This window comes from Salvelinus alpinus, chromosome 25 (genome assembly GCF_045679555.1).
Source record: "Salvelinus alpinus chromosome 25, SLU_Salpinus.1, whole genome shotgun sequence".
In the NCBI taxonomy this organism is placed as follows: Eukaryota; Metazoa; Chordata; class Actinopteri; order Salmoniformes; family Salmonidae; genus Salvelinus; species Salvelinus alpinus.
The window spans coordinates 936,925-954,925 of NC_092110.1; positions in this window are offsets into that span (position 1 = coordinate 936,925).

Consider the following 18,001-nt stretch of genomic DNA (forward strand, 5'->3'; position numbering starts at 1 on the left):
TAATGATATTTTGGAGATTTCGTTTCCATTTAACCTAGAGTGAGAAAAAGGAAATTCTTGAACATGGGGTGAGACATTCTCAATAATGTGTAAATAAAGCCAGTTATTTAGAATTATTTATTTCTGGAGAAACCTAACTTGATTATTTAGCAGACATCACTTGTTTATATTCAGTCAACACATATATCTTAAGAATATCATGGAATATAATTAAACATTTTCGTTTCTCCATGCTTGTCTCAGAGTAGTGCGAAACAGTGCTAAAATAGTTGTAGGCTATTGCTTAAAATCCTATTGCTTCTAACTTCAATATGCTCTTTAAATAAATAAGACCTACACCACTTTTAACAGTACATTACTCAATACTAGTGAGACTCATGTCGCCTACTGTAGGCCTACAGTATATTGATAAATATGACGTGACTCTCCGCCAATAATTACATGTAGGGGATTAGAGGATTTTAAGTTAAAACCAAAAATCCACCTTATGGGTCTCCCGGTGGCGGCCAGCAGAGGTATCGTACCTGCATCTGTAGCAACGCATTTTGCACTGCGGGAGCACCCATCCACTCCGGAGCTCCCATATCCACAAAGTATCAAAATACAGAGAGGTATTGGTAAAGGTATCTTGTCCTGCTAATAGCCCATAATGTACTATTATAATACTGTACATGGTGTCCAGGTCTGGATAACCTAAAACATTACTTTATTAAAGACTATCAGAAAGAATGTTGGTACTTATTTATTTTGATCCAAAGCCATGAATGATTGAGTCACTGAGCTTTATGTAGGTGCCACTATATGACTGTGTCATCAACTTGATAATATATAACGATATTTTGGAGGTTATTTCATTTTTTTTTTAAAGAGAGCAATTGTAATCTGAAAAGGCCAAAATAATATTTGTGAAGGCCAAAACATTTATTTATGTTTTTAGAGGGAGAGTGTAACGTTCGTCTTCCTCCTTGTCTGAGGAGGAGCAAGGATCGGACCAAAGCGCAGCGTGGTTTGAATACATACTATCGTTTATTAAACGAAGACGAAAAAACACTTGAACAAACTACAAAACAATAAACGACGTGAACAGACCTGAACTTGAGAACATACAGTGGGGCAAAAAAGTATTTAGTCAACCACCAATTGTGCAAGTTCTCCCACTTTAAAAGATGAGAGAGGTCTGTAATTTTCATCATAGGTACACTTCAACTATGACAGACAAAATGAGATTTTTTCCCCCAGAAAATCACATTGTAGGATTTTTTATGAATTTATTTGCAAATTATGGTGGAAAATAAGTATTTGGTCAATAACAAAAGTTTATCTCAATACTTTGTTATATACCCTTTGTTGGCAATGACAGAGGTCAAACGTTTTCTGTAAGTCTTCACAAGGTTTTCACACACTGTTGCTGGTATTTTGGCCCATTCCTCCATGCAGATCTCCTCTAGAGCAGTGATGTTTTGGGGCTGTTGCTGGGCAACACGGACTTTAAACTCCCTCCAAAGATTTTCTATGGGGTTGAGATCTAGAGACTGGCTAGGCCACTCCAGGACCTTGAAATGCTTCTTACGAAGCCACTCCTTCGTTGCCCGGGCGGTGTGTTTGGGATCATTTTCATGCTGAAAGACCCAGCCACGTTTCATCTTCAATGCCCTTGCTGATGGAAGGAGGTTTTCACTCAAAATCTCACGATACATGGCCCCATTCATTCTTTCCTTTACACGGATCAGTCGTCCTGGTCCCTTTGCAGAAAAACAGCCCCAAAGCATGATGTTTCCACCCCCATGCTTCACAGTAGGTATGGTGTTCTTTGGATGCAACTCAGCATTCTTTGTCCTCCAAACACGACGAGTTGAGTTTTTACCAAAAAGTTCTATTTTGGTTTCATCTGACCATATGACATTCTCCCAATCTTCTTCTGGATCATCCAAATGCTCTCTAGCAAACTTCAGACGGGCCTGCTTACCTATTGCAGATTCAGTCTTCCCAGCCTGGTGCAGGTCTACAATTTTGTTTCTGGTGTCCTTTGACAGCTCTTTGGTCTTGGCCATAGTGGAGTTTGGAGTGTGACTGTTTGAGGTTGTGGACAGGTGTCTTTTATACTGATAACAAGTTCAAACAGGTGCCATTAATACAGGTAACGAGTGGAGGACAGAGGGGCCTCTTAAAGAATAAGTTACAGGTCTGTGAGAGCCAGAAATCTTGCTTGTTTGTAGGTGACCAAATACTTATTTTCCACCATAATTTGCAAATAAATTCATTAAAAATCCTACAATGTGATTTTCTGGATTTTTTTTCTCATTTTGTCTGTCATAGTTGAAGTGTACCTATGATGAAAATTACAGGCCTCTCTCATCTTTTTAAGTGGGAGAACTTGCACAATTGGTGGCTGACTAAATACTTTTTTGCCCCACTGTATAAAACATGAACGCACGAACAGGAACAAACGAACGAAACAGTACCGTGTGGCGAACAAACACAGACACAGCAACAATCACCGACAAACAAACAGTGAAAACAGCCTACCTTAATATGGTTCCCAATCAGAGACAATGACAAACACCTGCCTCTGATTGAGAACCATATTAGGCCAAACGAACAAACCTAAACATAGAAACAAACAACATAGACTGCCCACCCCAACTCACGCCCTGACCATACTAAATAAAGACAAAACAAGGGAAATAAGGTCAGGAACGTGACAGAGAGAAACGCTGGGCCAATTGTGTGCCAAAATATAGCCCTGCTAATAGCCATAATGGCGCTGTACAACGTGACTGTGTGTTTGAAAGAGTATTTTCCAGTAAGCAACAATTTGTTTACCTTCATTAGACAACTTTGTACCAATATTTCTGTAATTCAGTGTCACACCCTGACCTTAGTTCCTTTTTTATGTCTCTATTTTGGTTTGGTCAGGGCGTGAGTTGGGGTGGGCATTCTATGTTTTTGTTCTATGTTTTCTCTTTCTATGTGTTTGGCCGGGTGTGGTTCTCAATCAGAGGCAGCTGTCTATCGTTGTCTCTGATTGAGAACCATACTTAGGTAGCCTTTTCCCACCTGTGGTTTGTGGGTAGTTGTTTCCTTTTTGTGTTGTTGCACCTTTCAGGACTGTTTCGATTTTCGTTGTTTCACTTTGTTATTTTGTATTTCGTGTTCAGTTGTAATACATTAACATGGACACTTACCACGCTGCATTTTGGTCCGATCTTTCCTGTTCCTCAGATGAAGAAGATCGTTACATTCAGTGATATTTATTCCCATAGTAATTTGTTATGGATCCATAACTAAATAAACATCAGCATTTTGAAATAGTATTTTTATCATTATTTTATTAACAAAAGCATAAAGATGTTGATGAAGAAATACTGTACTGCTGTTTTGAGTTAGAAATGTAACACTTCAGAGTACTTAAGCATCGAATACATTGCAGGTAGGGGGATGTTCACACTTACAGTAGCCAGGCTATAAAGAGTATATTGTCCTGCTAATTGGGCTACAAGTGTTTGAAAACCTGTTTTCAAAATGCCACCAGCTGTCCATCACTACTGTAAATAAAAATACAGCATCTTGTTTACATTCTTTATGTCACAAATCATTTGTATCTACCTTTCCAATTACTTTTAGAGTTTGGGATAAATTTGATTAATATTATGGTGTTTCTATTTCAAAGAAAACGAAAAACCCTCCGGGTTTCCGTTAGGATGGAATGGAAAATATGGCGCTGTACAATGTGAGGGTTAGGAGTACAGTACTGGGCTATTTACTGGGCTGTTCTTGTAAATAAGAATAAATATGCCAAGTTACATAAAAGTTACACTAAGAGCATAACATTTCTACACCCTAATGTTCTAATTCCAGTCTAACCAATACCCAAACAGAGGAAATAAAAATCTCATTGATTTATCAAGACCAGTCCCCATGCTTGTCTCAGAGCAGCGCAAAACGGTGCTAAAATAGTTGTAGGCTATTGCTTCTAACTTCAATATGCTCTTTAAATAAATAAGACCTAGACCACTTTTAACAGCACATTACTCAACACTAGTGAGTCATGTCGCCTACGGTAGACCTACAGTATATCGAAAAATATGACGTGACTCTCCACCAATAATTGCATATAGTGTTGTGTCTTTACTATGGATTAAATTATATGACATGCTATTTGATCAAATCAATTCTCTGTAATTAATATTACCTGATTAAACAAATCATGTAAATGTAATTAACTAGGACATATGGGCACCACGGAATAATGTTTATAGAGCTGTTGTCTTCCGAATAAACTCTTAAAGACCTGGTAATTTTTTATATCAATAGCAGTCAATTATTAATCGTCACCTTATTCAGTCTCATCTGAACGTCGTAGAATTCTTGGTTATCTTCACGAACCCTGGCTAACAAGTTGAATCAGCAATACAACATTTGGTTTAATTATTTATTTACTAAATTCCTAAATAATCACACAGAATTACATATACACAGGATGGATCATACATTGATTACTAATTATGTCATAAAAGAAAAAGTCCCAAGTGGACGAAACCAATATGATGGCTGGTTACACAAAGAAAGGGGGTTGGGTTTGAATGAAAGCGCGGGAAGACTGATACGTTGTAGTACCGTCGTCGTGTGGTAGAACGGATACGTTGTAGTACCCTGTCTTTCTGAAGAAATTGTTTGTCCTTTCCTAGGCCACGCATGTTTACACCGGCTGCTGATAACTCAACATCTAGGAGGTATCACTTCTTTAGTGAATAAGACTTCAAAGTTCATACCAAGTTGCCATACTATAAGCTCATGCTATATTCTGGCTGGTATCGTCGGAATTCATCCTTCCAGCGTGGTGATCGTCACCTCCACGTTGAAATTCGCTCTTCTAAACGTATGGACATCAGTCCTCACGTCATCGGGAACACAATGTTAATTTCATTAGGTTGTAGTCGTTCAACCATTCGCAACCAGAGCTCACGCTGAGGTTGGCTTAGTTCTGTAGTTGATATTGACTTTCGTCAAGGGGCTTTTGTAGTGGGGGAGAGAAGGGCGTGTTTCCTAGTTCACAACCAATGCCTGTTCACTTGGGCGGGGCCACTGAGTGAGCATAGTTCACTTATGAAAACAATTCTCTCATTTCAAAGCTAAAATGACATTTAATCTTTTTACAAATAGTTTCATATTTAAATTTTTTAATTGCACAACAATTCCATGTGAATCTGATAACTAGAATGTGTAGACTTCCCAAGATACACTTTATGTCATCCTATCATCAGTAATAATGTCTCAGACAACAACTGGTCTGACGTCATATTCTTTAAGTACCAACGGATACTTTCAACTGGTTGGATTACCTAAAGATTGTTCTTTTCCCCAAACTTTTGATGTTACAATACTCTCTCTATGTTCACAAAGGGCTTTCCAAGAGTCCATTCTGTAGAGTGGAGAGAAAAAGGGGGAAAGGTATTTATGGAGGGTCATAAACCTCCCGCAACAGGGCAACATCATGACATTGGAGGATTGGAGGATATTTCTCTTATTCAGTGATATTTATTCCCATAGTAATTCGTTATGGATCCATAGCTAAATAAACATCGGCATTTTGAAAGAGTATTTTTATCATTATTTTATTAATGAAAGCATAAAGATGCCATTATTAGTTACATTGTTTAAGTTTGAACGTACAGACTGGCACTAAGAACAGAACAGCTGGAACGTTTCCCTAGTCAGAGCCATTATTAGTACAATGCCCCTTAAATAATTTGGAGATGATTTCGTTTTCGAATAACGTAAAATGAGCGAGAAAAAGGCCATTCTTGAACATGGGGTGAGACGTTGTTACTAATTTGTAAATAAAGCCAGTTTGATAATTAGAATGATTTATTTCTGTTTTTTTTATAAAGCATTACTGAAGTCGTGCACAATTATCAGTTTCTATTTAGGTTTATGTCGCCCATTCATTGTCAGCTAGAGACACAGTAGGACCCAAAAGCATAATTGGTGCTCTAACTCCCCCTTGCGCTGGTCTGGAGCAATGAAGTGCTGACTGCAGGGTACCATACTAAACCACAAATTACCTCTAAGTCCTGCGGTGTAAGCTTGCAACTTTTAAAGTAGGAACCACTGTACATACTCAATTCACATCACAGATAGCACGGTAGGTGTCACGCCCTGGCCATAGAGAGGTTTTTATTCTCTATTTTGGTTAGGCCAGGGTGTGACTAGGGTGGGCCTTCTAGTTTCTTTATTTCTATGTTGGTGTGGTTCCCAATCAGAGGCAGCTGTCTATCGTTGCCTCTGATTGGGGATCATATATAAGTTGTCCTTTTTCGTTTGGGTTTTGTGGGTAGTTGTTTTCTGTTTAGTGTCTGCACCTGACAGGACTGTTTCGGTTTTCCCTCTTTGTTATTTTGTTCGAGTCTTTTGAGTAATACATTTATCATGAACACTTACCACGCTGCGCTTTGGTCCACTCATTCCGACAAGAGCCGTTACTACCCACACAGTTAGTGTGGGTAGTATGAGTATTTGAACACAGCTCGTCTCAAAAACTCACTCAGGAAACAACCACACATGGTAAACAATTCAAGCTTCTGCAAAGGAGCTCAGAAAACCTATTTTAACAGGGACAGAATTATTAAATAATAAGACACACCTGAGTCCAGTAAAAGTCTCTAGGGTGGTCTCTGTCGGCCTCTGGTGCCAGGAAGAACCATGACAGGGAGGATGGAACCCCTCAAATTTCCTGTAGATCTTCATTAAAATCTCTCAAACCCAAATATTTCTCTGCTGCTACAACTACCACATCTATCTTCTGTGATTTTCGCTCCATCAGTGCAGTGCAGTTGATCACCATGGCTATAAATGCAACCTTACTAAAACTCATCCTCTCTGGCTTGCTCTCTTCACGCCTACTCACTGGGGGCCTCCCAGTCGACTCACTCAACCTTGAGCTATCCTTTACTTTCTTCACTGCCTCAGAATAGGACACTTTCTGCCCCACTTGAACACTGGCTACCTTAACATGTCTCTATCTCACAGGGCACATTGGATCCCCAGCTGCATTTTTATTTATTTTATTTTTTCACCTTTATTTAAACAGGTAGGCTAGTTGAGAACAAGTTCTCATTTACAACTGCGACCTGGCCAAGATAAAGCAAAGCAGTGCAACACAAACGACAACACAGAGTTACACATGGAATAAACAAACATACAGTCAATAATACAATAGAAGAAGTCTACACACAGTGTGTGCAAATGAGGTAGGATAACGGAGGTAAGGCAATAAATAGGCCATAATGGTGAAATAGTTACAATATAGCAATTACACACTGGAGTGATATATGTGCAGAAGATGAGTGTACAAGTAGAGATACTGGGGTGCAAAGGAGCAAAAATAAATACAATTGATAACAGTCTGGGGATGAGGTAGTTGAATGGGCTAATTACAGGTGGGCTATGTACAGGTATGTGCAAATTAATTACTTAAAAATCATAGAATGTGATTTTCTGGATTTTTTTAGATTGGAAAGATAGAGATAGATTCCGTCTCTCACAGTTGAAGTACCTATGATAAAAATTACAGACTTCTACATGCTTTGTAAGTAGGAAAACCTGCAAAATCAGCAGTGTATCAAATACTTGTTCTCCCCACTGTAGGTCTTGTAGCAGTTTGGGTCTAGAGTGTCTCCCCCTTTGAAGAGGGGGATGATCGTGGCAGCTTTCCAATCTATGGGAATCTCAGACGATACGAGAGGTTGAACAGGCTAGTAATAGGGGTTGCAACAATTTCAGCAGATCATTTTAGAAAGAGAGGGTCCAGATTGTCTAGCCAGGCTGATTTTTTAATCTTTATTTAACTAGGCAAGTCAGTTAAGAACAAATTCTTATTTTCAATGACAGCCTAGGAACAGTGGGTTAACTGCCTTGTTCAGGGGCAGAACGGCAGATTTGTAACTTGTCAGCTCGGGGATTTGAACTTACAACCTTTCAATTACAACACTCTAACCACTAGGCTACCCTGCCGCCCCAGATTTTGCAGCTCTTTCAGAACATCAGCTATCTGGATTTGGGTGAAGGAGAAGTGGGGGAGGTTTGGGCGAGTTGCTGTGGGGAGCGCAGGGCTGTTGACCGGGGTAGGGGTAGCCTGGTGGAAAGCATGGCCAGCCGTAGAAAAATGCTTATTGAAATTCTCAATTATTGTGGATTAATCGGTAGTGACAGTGTTTCCTAGCCTCAGTGCAGTGGGCAGCTGGGAGGAGGTGCTCTTATTCTCGATGAACTTTACAGTGTCCCAGAACTTTTTGAGTGTGTACTACAGGATGCACATTTCTGTTTGAAAAAGCTAGCCTTATGCTTTCCTAACTGCCTTTGTATATTGGTTCCTAACTTCCCTGAAAAGTTGCATATCACGGGGGCTATTCGATGCTAATGCAGAACGCCACAGGATGTTTTTGTGCTGGTCAAGGGAAGACAGATCTGGAGTGAACCAAGGGCTATATCTATTCCTGGTTCAACATTTTTTGAATGGAGCATGCTTGTTTATGATGGTGAGGAAGGCACTTTTAAAGAATAACCAGGCATCCTCTACTGCCCGGATGGAGGCCAACAACGCAAAATGGGAGGAACTCTGTGTGCGGGAGACCTTCACCTCCTACTTCCTTGAAGAGGGTGCTGTTCCCGGGCAACACCTTGTGCCATAGACTACACTATGCACAAACAAAGACTCTTTTAAGAGCCACCCACATTGCAATAAGAGTATTCTTCCATTTACTTAGCTATGTCAACTGCAGTTATTAAATTCCCAGTTTCTCTCCGTTTGAAATTCTACTCTCTGTTGAGGGCCTGTTCAGGTAAGGGTGATGCCTGCTCAAAAACAAAACAGGCTCTTTTAAGAGTCACCCATATTGAAAAAATGTAGAACAGTTAGACACCCTACAACCCAAACACTTGTGTATCAATCTGATGGATGGACTGTGTTGAGCAGTAAGCAGGCTCAGATGTATAACTGTGGCTCCTTCCATCTTCAAAGAATAGACAAAAGGACCTACCATGGAGAATAGTTTATATTCATGTTACTACGCTATATTGTTTGTCTATGCATGTTTTTCAGTAGAAAGTAATCTGCAGCCACTCAGTGTGGACACCAGGTGAGGCCACACACACACACACAGATTCCTGTTGAACACTGTCTCTTTAACTACCTAATTTTCTCAATAACAGTCTCCCTAACTCACTTCATCCCTCTCCCCCCTTCTCCCTAAATCCTCTTGGTCAGGTATTCAACTCTTACCCTACAAGGTCCAGAGCCTGCTGGTTTTCTGTTCTACCTGACAATACATCGCACCCACATGATGTCCCAGTTCTAAATCAGTCCCTGATTAGAGGGGAACAATGAAAAAACGCAGTGGAACTGGCTTCATGGTCCAGAGTTGTGTTTGAGGGCTGTAGGTTATATCAGCTGTGTCGGTGAACCCCTCCCGCTTCTGAACTGCCTGACAAATAGAGGGCACAGCATGATCAGATGTGAGAGGTCACTTGGTCGCAGGGTTGCCAGATCTAGAAAAAAATTCTAGCCCAATGACTAATCCAAACCCACCCACAAGACCTGAAAACTAGCAAAAGGAGTTGCCACATTTAGCTAAAAAATACTTTTTCCATAACGTTACCGAGCGAATTAAGAAGGAATCTCGATTTAAATTCTAACGTCCAAAGAAGCAAAATTTGTTTTTCTATCAAAATCATAATTCTTGCGAGCTAATGTGACTAGTAAAGGAATATGATTATGTCGCAAGAGAAAAGATAATTCACCCTTATTAGATGCAGGTAGCCTATAGCCCCTGATAGGCCTACATCTAATTTCAGATAGCCTACAATAGCCTTGGGCAAGATGTAAAATAAACAATTTGTCAGCTTACTTAGTTGATTTTTATTCAACATGAACAGCGAGGTGATTTTGAGGTAAAAAGTGCTTCCGTTTCCCAATTGCCTGCTGGAATAGGCTACTGTGGATAGGATCGTAATTTAAATCACTGAATCAAATATTAAAATATGGATATGAACTGAATAGGCCTATGCTTGTCAACAACAGCCAGTTTTTTTTTTTAACCAGTAACCTAGTTTGACTGACTGTTCCCTTCAGTCGAATGCATTCTAACAACAGCTGAACTGTGACCATGATCAGAATTGAGAACTTCCAATTTCATTAACTAACATGGCCATTAATAATTGCATAATAACATTAAGGCTACAAGAACAATAAACTGAAGTTGTAGGCTATTTATTAAATATGTTTGCCAGCTCCAGATAGGCTGCTACACAAGTGGAACAAATTGATTTGCAATGACTCCAGTGATATCGTGATTTCAACATATTTATTGTATAAAATGGTTGCCTACATAGGCATAGAAATGAATAGGTTGATTGATGGCCAACAGATGCAAATGTATTATTCTTCACATTTAATGTCAGTTTAATTGTGGACTTTTCCCCATAACAGAAGCATGCGAGGAAGTTGGATAACTTCCATTTTAAATTTCTACTCGCTTGATATGGTTTTCCATAAGCAAAGTGGACATTAGAATGCAGTTTAATAAACCACCTCTGAGCTATCTAATGCACTCTAGAGCGCCAGAAGTTATTTTCCTGTGCTTTGTCATCATTATCTTTTTTATGCACATCAGTTCTAATGGATGGGTTACACCAACATGGATTAACTCTTAAACTGGGTTAAATCAAAGTTTATCTATTCGTCTTGTTGCACCAATTGTTAAACCTAGTTTTAAATGAAATCCTTCCTCTAATCTAAGTTAACTTTTCTCTTTAAACCTGGATTAATTATAAATCTGTTGCTAAAAAATATATAATAATTGAATATAAACTTAGATTGGAGATTAATTATAAACTGCCATTTGAGGTGGTTTAACTGATGCAATGGCAGCATATCTCCTGTGGAGAGAACAAAACGACAGAGTTCCTCCGAGAATAATTTGAGACTAGTTGAATCCTGTTGAGTTTTATGATAACGATGAGTTTTCAAGGAGATGATGCTTCTCCAAGCACTGTAATGCAACTGGAAAGAAAGGTTGGACTAACCATTAAGCATGGGAGTGATAGGAACAAGGCTGTAACCCCACTACTGCAGCTCCTGGTGGCCCTACGGTTCTACGCAACTGGAAATTTCCAGATGGTGGAAGGGGACCTTTTTGAACTCCACAAGTCAACCATCTGCAGGATTGTAGCCAGAGTGTGTCCAGTGCTATTGCCGGTCTGAAGGAATCAGTACATACGGTTCAATCCTACAGAGGAAACAGCAGCTGGATTTTACAGGAGAGCTATATTCCCAGGTGTACTAGGGGCAATAGACTGTACACACATTCCTATTCCCAACCCTAGTGGCGAGAATGGAGAACTATTCCGTAATTGGGAAGGTTGCTGCTCAATCAACGTGCGGGCAGTCTGCGTCGACAAAGGTAAGCTCACCAACATCGTAGCTAGATGGCCAGGATCCACCCATGACACCAGAATCTTTGACAATAGTCGTTTGTGAGCAAGGGGGGCATATAAAGGCCACCTACTAGGTGACAACGGATATGCCTGTTGTGGGTACCGCTTTTAAACCCCCAGACACCTGAAGAGACACAACACAATCTCACACTCAATTTGTGCAAATATGTACTCAGAGTATTTCAGCAGATTTATTTTTTGTGTGGCTTATTAAATCGAGTGAAATAACACATTTGTGTGTGATTTAATTCGTAGGAGAAGACTATGTTTTTGTGCAACTTCATTCTTAGCAAAAAATAAATAAAATGGTGGCAAACAGAACAATCTTTTAAAACATATTAAAGCAATGCATGATGGGCAATGGTGCTCTACACTGCCTTTTTTTGTGTCTCACATTTATTTATATAAAAAAGCAAACGTGATAACCCAATATTGTTAATCAACCAGGTTGTCACCGAAATTATTTTTATATAATAGCGGCCTTACCTTGTTTTTTAAAATGTATTAATGCCAATACTGTTTTCTATGATTGTTTTCACTTATATTTTGGGATACTGGTGTACTTTTCGTGTAGGCAACAGTAGGCCTTCATAATGCATTTCATATTTCGTGTACATTACACCATTTCTTTCATAATGCATTTTATACAAGGCTATGTTGAATTTTATGAGGGTTGCCAGATTGAAGAAAAAAGACATATATTTTTTTTGTGTTATTGATGATGGAATTTGATTGGGGAATGGGGATACGTTTTCATGGTGGGAAATTATAATACACACGCACACATACACTTACACACATATACACACACACTTTGTTTGTACTCATGTTACAGCCAACTCTTCAGTTTCTTTGAATTATTTTTTATATAATACTTGTATGCAGTTGTCATGTATTGATGTTTCAATAATGATTAACATGGTTAAATAGTCGTAAATCTCGGCTTGATTTAGCTTTTGGTATATTTGCCATTTTTATACATATTCTGTATTCCACTGAAGAAAGAAATAATAAACACACGACTGTAAATAAATGGACACTACCTGTTATAAAACGGAAATTGCTCTCCGTAAATAAATGGTGAGAAATGCATAGTCTGAAGCCATTCGGCTATGGGTTTCACAGTCCTATAATAATGATACCGGTTATATCACCTTAAAAAGGGTTTATTTACAACCTATGGGATATAAAATGTTGGGAATAGTGGTATAGGAGATCCTGAAATGAATGAATTACCCTAACCCTAAGCTATGTTCAATGTCAGCAGCAATTTCCAGTGAAAAATGCTCAGTCTGAAAGCCATTCGGCTATGGGTTTCACAGCCATATAACAATGATACAAGTTATATCACCTTCAATTTTTTAAATATACAACCTATGGGGTAAAACATGTTGGGCAAGTGGTATAGGAGAGTCTGACATATAACCCCTAACTTTAGTTCAGTCTTCGCCAATGAGATCCAAGAGGGGCCTAGCTTCGTCCTTCATGAATGGGAAAGGCCTCGATTCTAGGTCGTAGAAAATCCTACATCCATCTCATTAGATCAGAAGAGGATGGATCAACAGTGACTCATGTTACTGGTTTGCAATCTACAAAAAGGATAGTTGTGTTTTGCTGCATAACACATTATTTGTCCACCCAAATGATGTGGATCATTGTCAAGTTATTAGATATATAAGCTTCAGTAACAAAATAACACGATGGTTGTAATAACACTTTAAAAACAGGTAGTTTGTAAATGTGTAGAATGTGTTTGTTTTGAGTCCACACTGGTAAGTTAACTTACAGTGGGGAGAACAAGTATTTGATACACTGCCGATTTTGGAGATTTTCCTACTTAAAAAGCATGTAGAGGTCTGTAATTTTTATCATAGGTACACTTCAACTGTGAGAGACGGAATCTAAAACAAAAATCCCGAAAATCACATTGTATGATTTTTAAGTAATTAATTAGCATTTTATTGCATGACATAAGTATTTGATACATCAGAAAAGCAGAACTTAATATTTGGTACAGAATCGTTTGTTTGCAATTACAGAGATCATACGTTTCCTGTAGTTCTTGACCAGGTTTGCACACACTGCAGCAGGGATTTTGGCCCACTCCTCCATACAGACCTTCTCCAGATCCTTCAGGTTTCGGGGCTGTCGCTGGGCAATACGGACTTTCAGCTCCCTCCAAAGATTTTCTATTGGGTTCAGGTCTGGAGACTGGCTAGGCCACTCCAGGACCTTGAGATACTTCTTACGGAGCCACTCCTTAGTTGCCCTGGCTGTGTGTTTCGGGTCGTTGTCATACTGGAAGACCCAGCCACGACCCATCATCAATGCTCTTACTGAGGGAAGGAGGTTGTTGGCTAAGATCTCGCAATACATGGCCCCATCCATCCTCCCCTCAATACGGTGCAGTCGTCCTGTCCCCTTTGCAGAAAAGCATCCCCAAAGAATGATGTTTCCACCTCCATGCTTCACGGTTGGGATGGTGTTCTTGGGGTTGTACTTATCCTTCTTCTTCCTCCAAACACGGCGAGTGGAGTTTAGACCAAAAAGATCTATTTTTGAATCATCAGACCACATGACCTTCTCCCATTCCTCCTCTGGATCATCCAGATGGTCATTGGCAAACTTCAGACGGGCCTGGACATGCGCCTGCTTGAGCAGGGGGACCTTGTGTGCGCTGCAGGATTTTAATCCATGACGGCGTAGTGTGTTACTAATGGTTTTCTTTGAGACTGTGGTCCCAGCTCTCTTCAGGTCATTGACCAGGTCCTGCCGTGTAGTTCTGGGCTGATCCCTCACCTTCCTCATGATCATTGATGCCCCACGAGGTGAGATCTTGCATGGAGCCCCAGACCGAGGGTGATTGACCATCATCTTGAACTTCTTCTATTTTCTTCTATTTTCTAATAATTGCGCCAACAGTTGTTGCCTTCTCACCAAGCTGCTTGCCTATTGTCCTGTAGCCCATCCCAGCCTTGTGCAGGTCTACAATTTTATCCCTGATGTCCTTACACAGCTCTCTGGTCTTGGCCATTGTGGAGAGGTTGGAGTCTGTTTGATTGAGTGTGTGGACAGGTGTCTTTTATACAGGTAACGAGTTCAAACAGGTGCAGTTAATACAGGTAATGAGTGGAGAACAGGAGGGCTTCTTAAAGAAAAACTAACAGGTCTGTGAGAGCCGGAATTCTTACTGGTTGGTAGGTGATCAAATACTTATGTCATGCAATAAAATGCAAATGAATTACTTAAAAATCATACAATGTGATTTTCTGGATTTTTGTTTTAGATTCCGTCTCTCACAGTTGAAGTGTACCTATGATAAAAATTACAGACCTCTACATGCTTTGTAAGTAGGAAAACCTGCAAAATCGGCAGTGTATCAAATACTTGTTCTCCCCACTGTATGTAAATTAGACAGTCACAGTGGATTTTCTTCTGAATAACTAGTCAAGGAATAGAACTTTCCATTCAGCTTCAGGCAACTTTGATGTAAGGCTTAATCACACCTGTAGTGACTACTTCTATCCGTCACGCCCATTGTTTCTTATCCATTGTTCACTAGATATATCAATGTAATTAAACCCAACACAATGTTGAAAAACAGAATGCTTCCCACAACTAGATCACATAACTAGACGTGAGCTGGACGTAACTCAGGGACTGTAACCAGGGCTCATACGTGGCAAAGTGAACTCTAATGGCCGTGGCCATGAAAGCCCAGTAGGCCTCTGGGCAGAGGCAGTAGGCCTACAATGCTGGCATATGCCTTCTTACAATAGCCTTAGTAAACTCAGCAAAAAAAGAAACGTCCTCTCACTGTCAACTACGTTTATTTTCAGCAAACTTAATATGTGTAAATATTTGTATGAACATAACAAGATTCAACAACTGAGACATAAACTGAACAAGTTCCACAGACATGTAACTAACAGAAATTGAATGTGTCCCTGAACAAAGGTGTGGTCAAATTCAAAAGTAACAGTCAGTATCTGGTGTTGCCACCAGCTGCATTAAGTACTGCACTGCATGTCCTCCTCATGGACAGCACCAGATTTGCCAGTTCTTGCTGTGAGATGTTACCCCACTCTTCCACCAAGGCACCTGCAAGTTCCCGGACATTTCTGGGGGGGGTGGGGGGGGGATTGGCCATAGCCCTCACCCTCCAATCCAACAGGTTCCAGACGTGCTCAATGGGATTGAGATCCGGGCTCTTCGCTGGCCATGGCAGAACACTGACATTCCTGTCTTGCAGGAACTCACGCACAGAACGAGCAGCTTGGCTGGTGCCATTGTCATGCTGGAGGGTCATGTCAGGATGAGCCTGCAGGAAGGGTACCACATGTTTCTTTAGACCTCTCTAAAATAAATAATGTATTTATTGTGAGGGTGTAGGCTATATTACATGGATTTAATTGACTTTTAAGAATGTAGATGTTCCAAAGGTCTGCGTCAGTAGCTTGAAGAAGCCAAGAGATGCTAAAATGCCTTATTCTAAAATGGATTAAATATTTATTTTAAATCAGCAATCTACAACACAATACCCCATAATGACAAAGCAACAGCAGGTTTTTAGACATTTTTGCAATATATATATTTTTAAAGTATTCAGATGCTTTGCTATGTGACTCGAAATTGAGCTCAGGTGCATCCTGTTCCCATTGAACATCATTGAGATGTTTCTACAAATTGATTGGAGTCCACCTGTGGCAAATTCAATTGATTTGACATGATTTGGAAAGGCACACACCTGTCTGTATAAGGTCCCACAGTTGACAGTGCATGTCAGAGCAAAAACCAAGCCATGAGGTCGAAGGAATTGTCCGTAGAACTCCGAGACATGATTGTGTCGAGGCACAGATCTGGGGAAGGGTACCAAAAAATGTCTGCAGCGTTGAAGGTCCCCAAGAACACAGTGGCCTCCAACATTCTTAAATGGAAGATGTTTGGAAACACCAAGACTCTTCCTGGAACTGAGCAATCTGGGGAGAAGGGCCTTCGTCAGGGAGATGAACCCAATGGTCACACTGACAGAGTTCCTCTGTGGAGATTGGAGAACCTTCTAGAAGGACAACCATATCTGCAGCACTCCACCAATCAGACCTTTATGGTAGTGGCCATACGGAATACACCCCTCAGTAAAAAGGCACATGACAGCCCGCTTGGAGTATGCCAAAAGGCACCTAAAGACTCTCAGACCATGAGAAACAACATTCTCTCATCTGATGAAACCAAGATTGAACTCTTTGGTCTGAATGCCAAGTGTCACATCTGGAAGAAACCTGGCACCATCCCTACGGTGAAGCATGGTGGTGGCAGCATCATGCTGTGGGGATGTTTTTCAGCGGCAGGGACTGGGAGACTAGTCAGGATCGAGGCAAAGATGTACGGAGCGATCCTTGAAGAAAACCTGCTCCAGAGCGCTCAGGACCTCAGACTGGGGTGAAGGTTCTCCTTCCAACAGGACAACGCAGGAGTGGCTTCGGGATAAGTTTCTCTGAATGTCCTTGAGTGGCACAGCCAGAGCCTGGACTTGAACATCTCTGGAGAGACCTGAAAATAGCTGTGCAGCAACGCTCCCCATCCAACCTGACAGAGCTTGAGAGGATCTGCAGAGAATGGGAGACTCCCCCAATACAGGTGTGCCAAGCTTGTAGCGACACACCCAAGGTTTTAATCGCTGCCAAAGGTGCTTCAAGAATGTACTGAGTGCTTATGTAAATGTAATATTCCAGTTTGATTTTTAATACATGTGCAAACATTTCTAAAAACCTGTTTTTGCTTTGTCATTATGGGGTGTTGTGTAGATTTATGAGGGGGGAAAAAAACATTTTAATCCATTTTAGAATAAGGTTGTAACATAACACAATGTGGATAAAGTCAAGGGGTAGGAATACTTTCTGAACGCACTGTACTGGGGGCCATACTTCATTTTGATGTTACGTATCAGAGCGGACACCTGCAACAAACAAAAAGACGCCAAATGACCGAGGCTGTACAGAGCCTTAGCATAGAACCTGTCAGGTAGCAAGTTCCTCAAGTAGAAGGCAACTGCTGCCAAATCACTGTACTAAAGACCCAGGTGAAGAAATATGACCGGTCTTCGCCGAGACATCAAAGCACTTCAAAGCCATAGAAACCTAGTTGCATGAGCTCTATGAGCTCAGTCTTGCATGAGATGATTGGACAAAGCCATTGATCACGTGACACCATTCATTCCTATATGAAGACTCAATAGAGCATTGAAGCTAAATGCAGTCGGTTAAGATGGCGTCTCATGGAGACATGCACACTTTGAGCAACTCCAGGAAATGAGGTTGCAGGCTAGCTCAGTGTTGCCCCATCTCATTGAGTAACTCAAGTTGAAGGCTGACCGGGGTACTGCAGGCTGCCATTAGCAACTCAATTATCCTTTGTGTGAGCATTTTTTGATAATCGGTTCAAGGACATACAGCTGGTGTATTTGAAGCAATTATTGGTACTATAATTGTCCAACAAAGATTTCCACTCA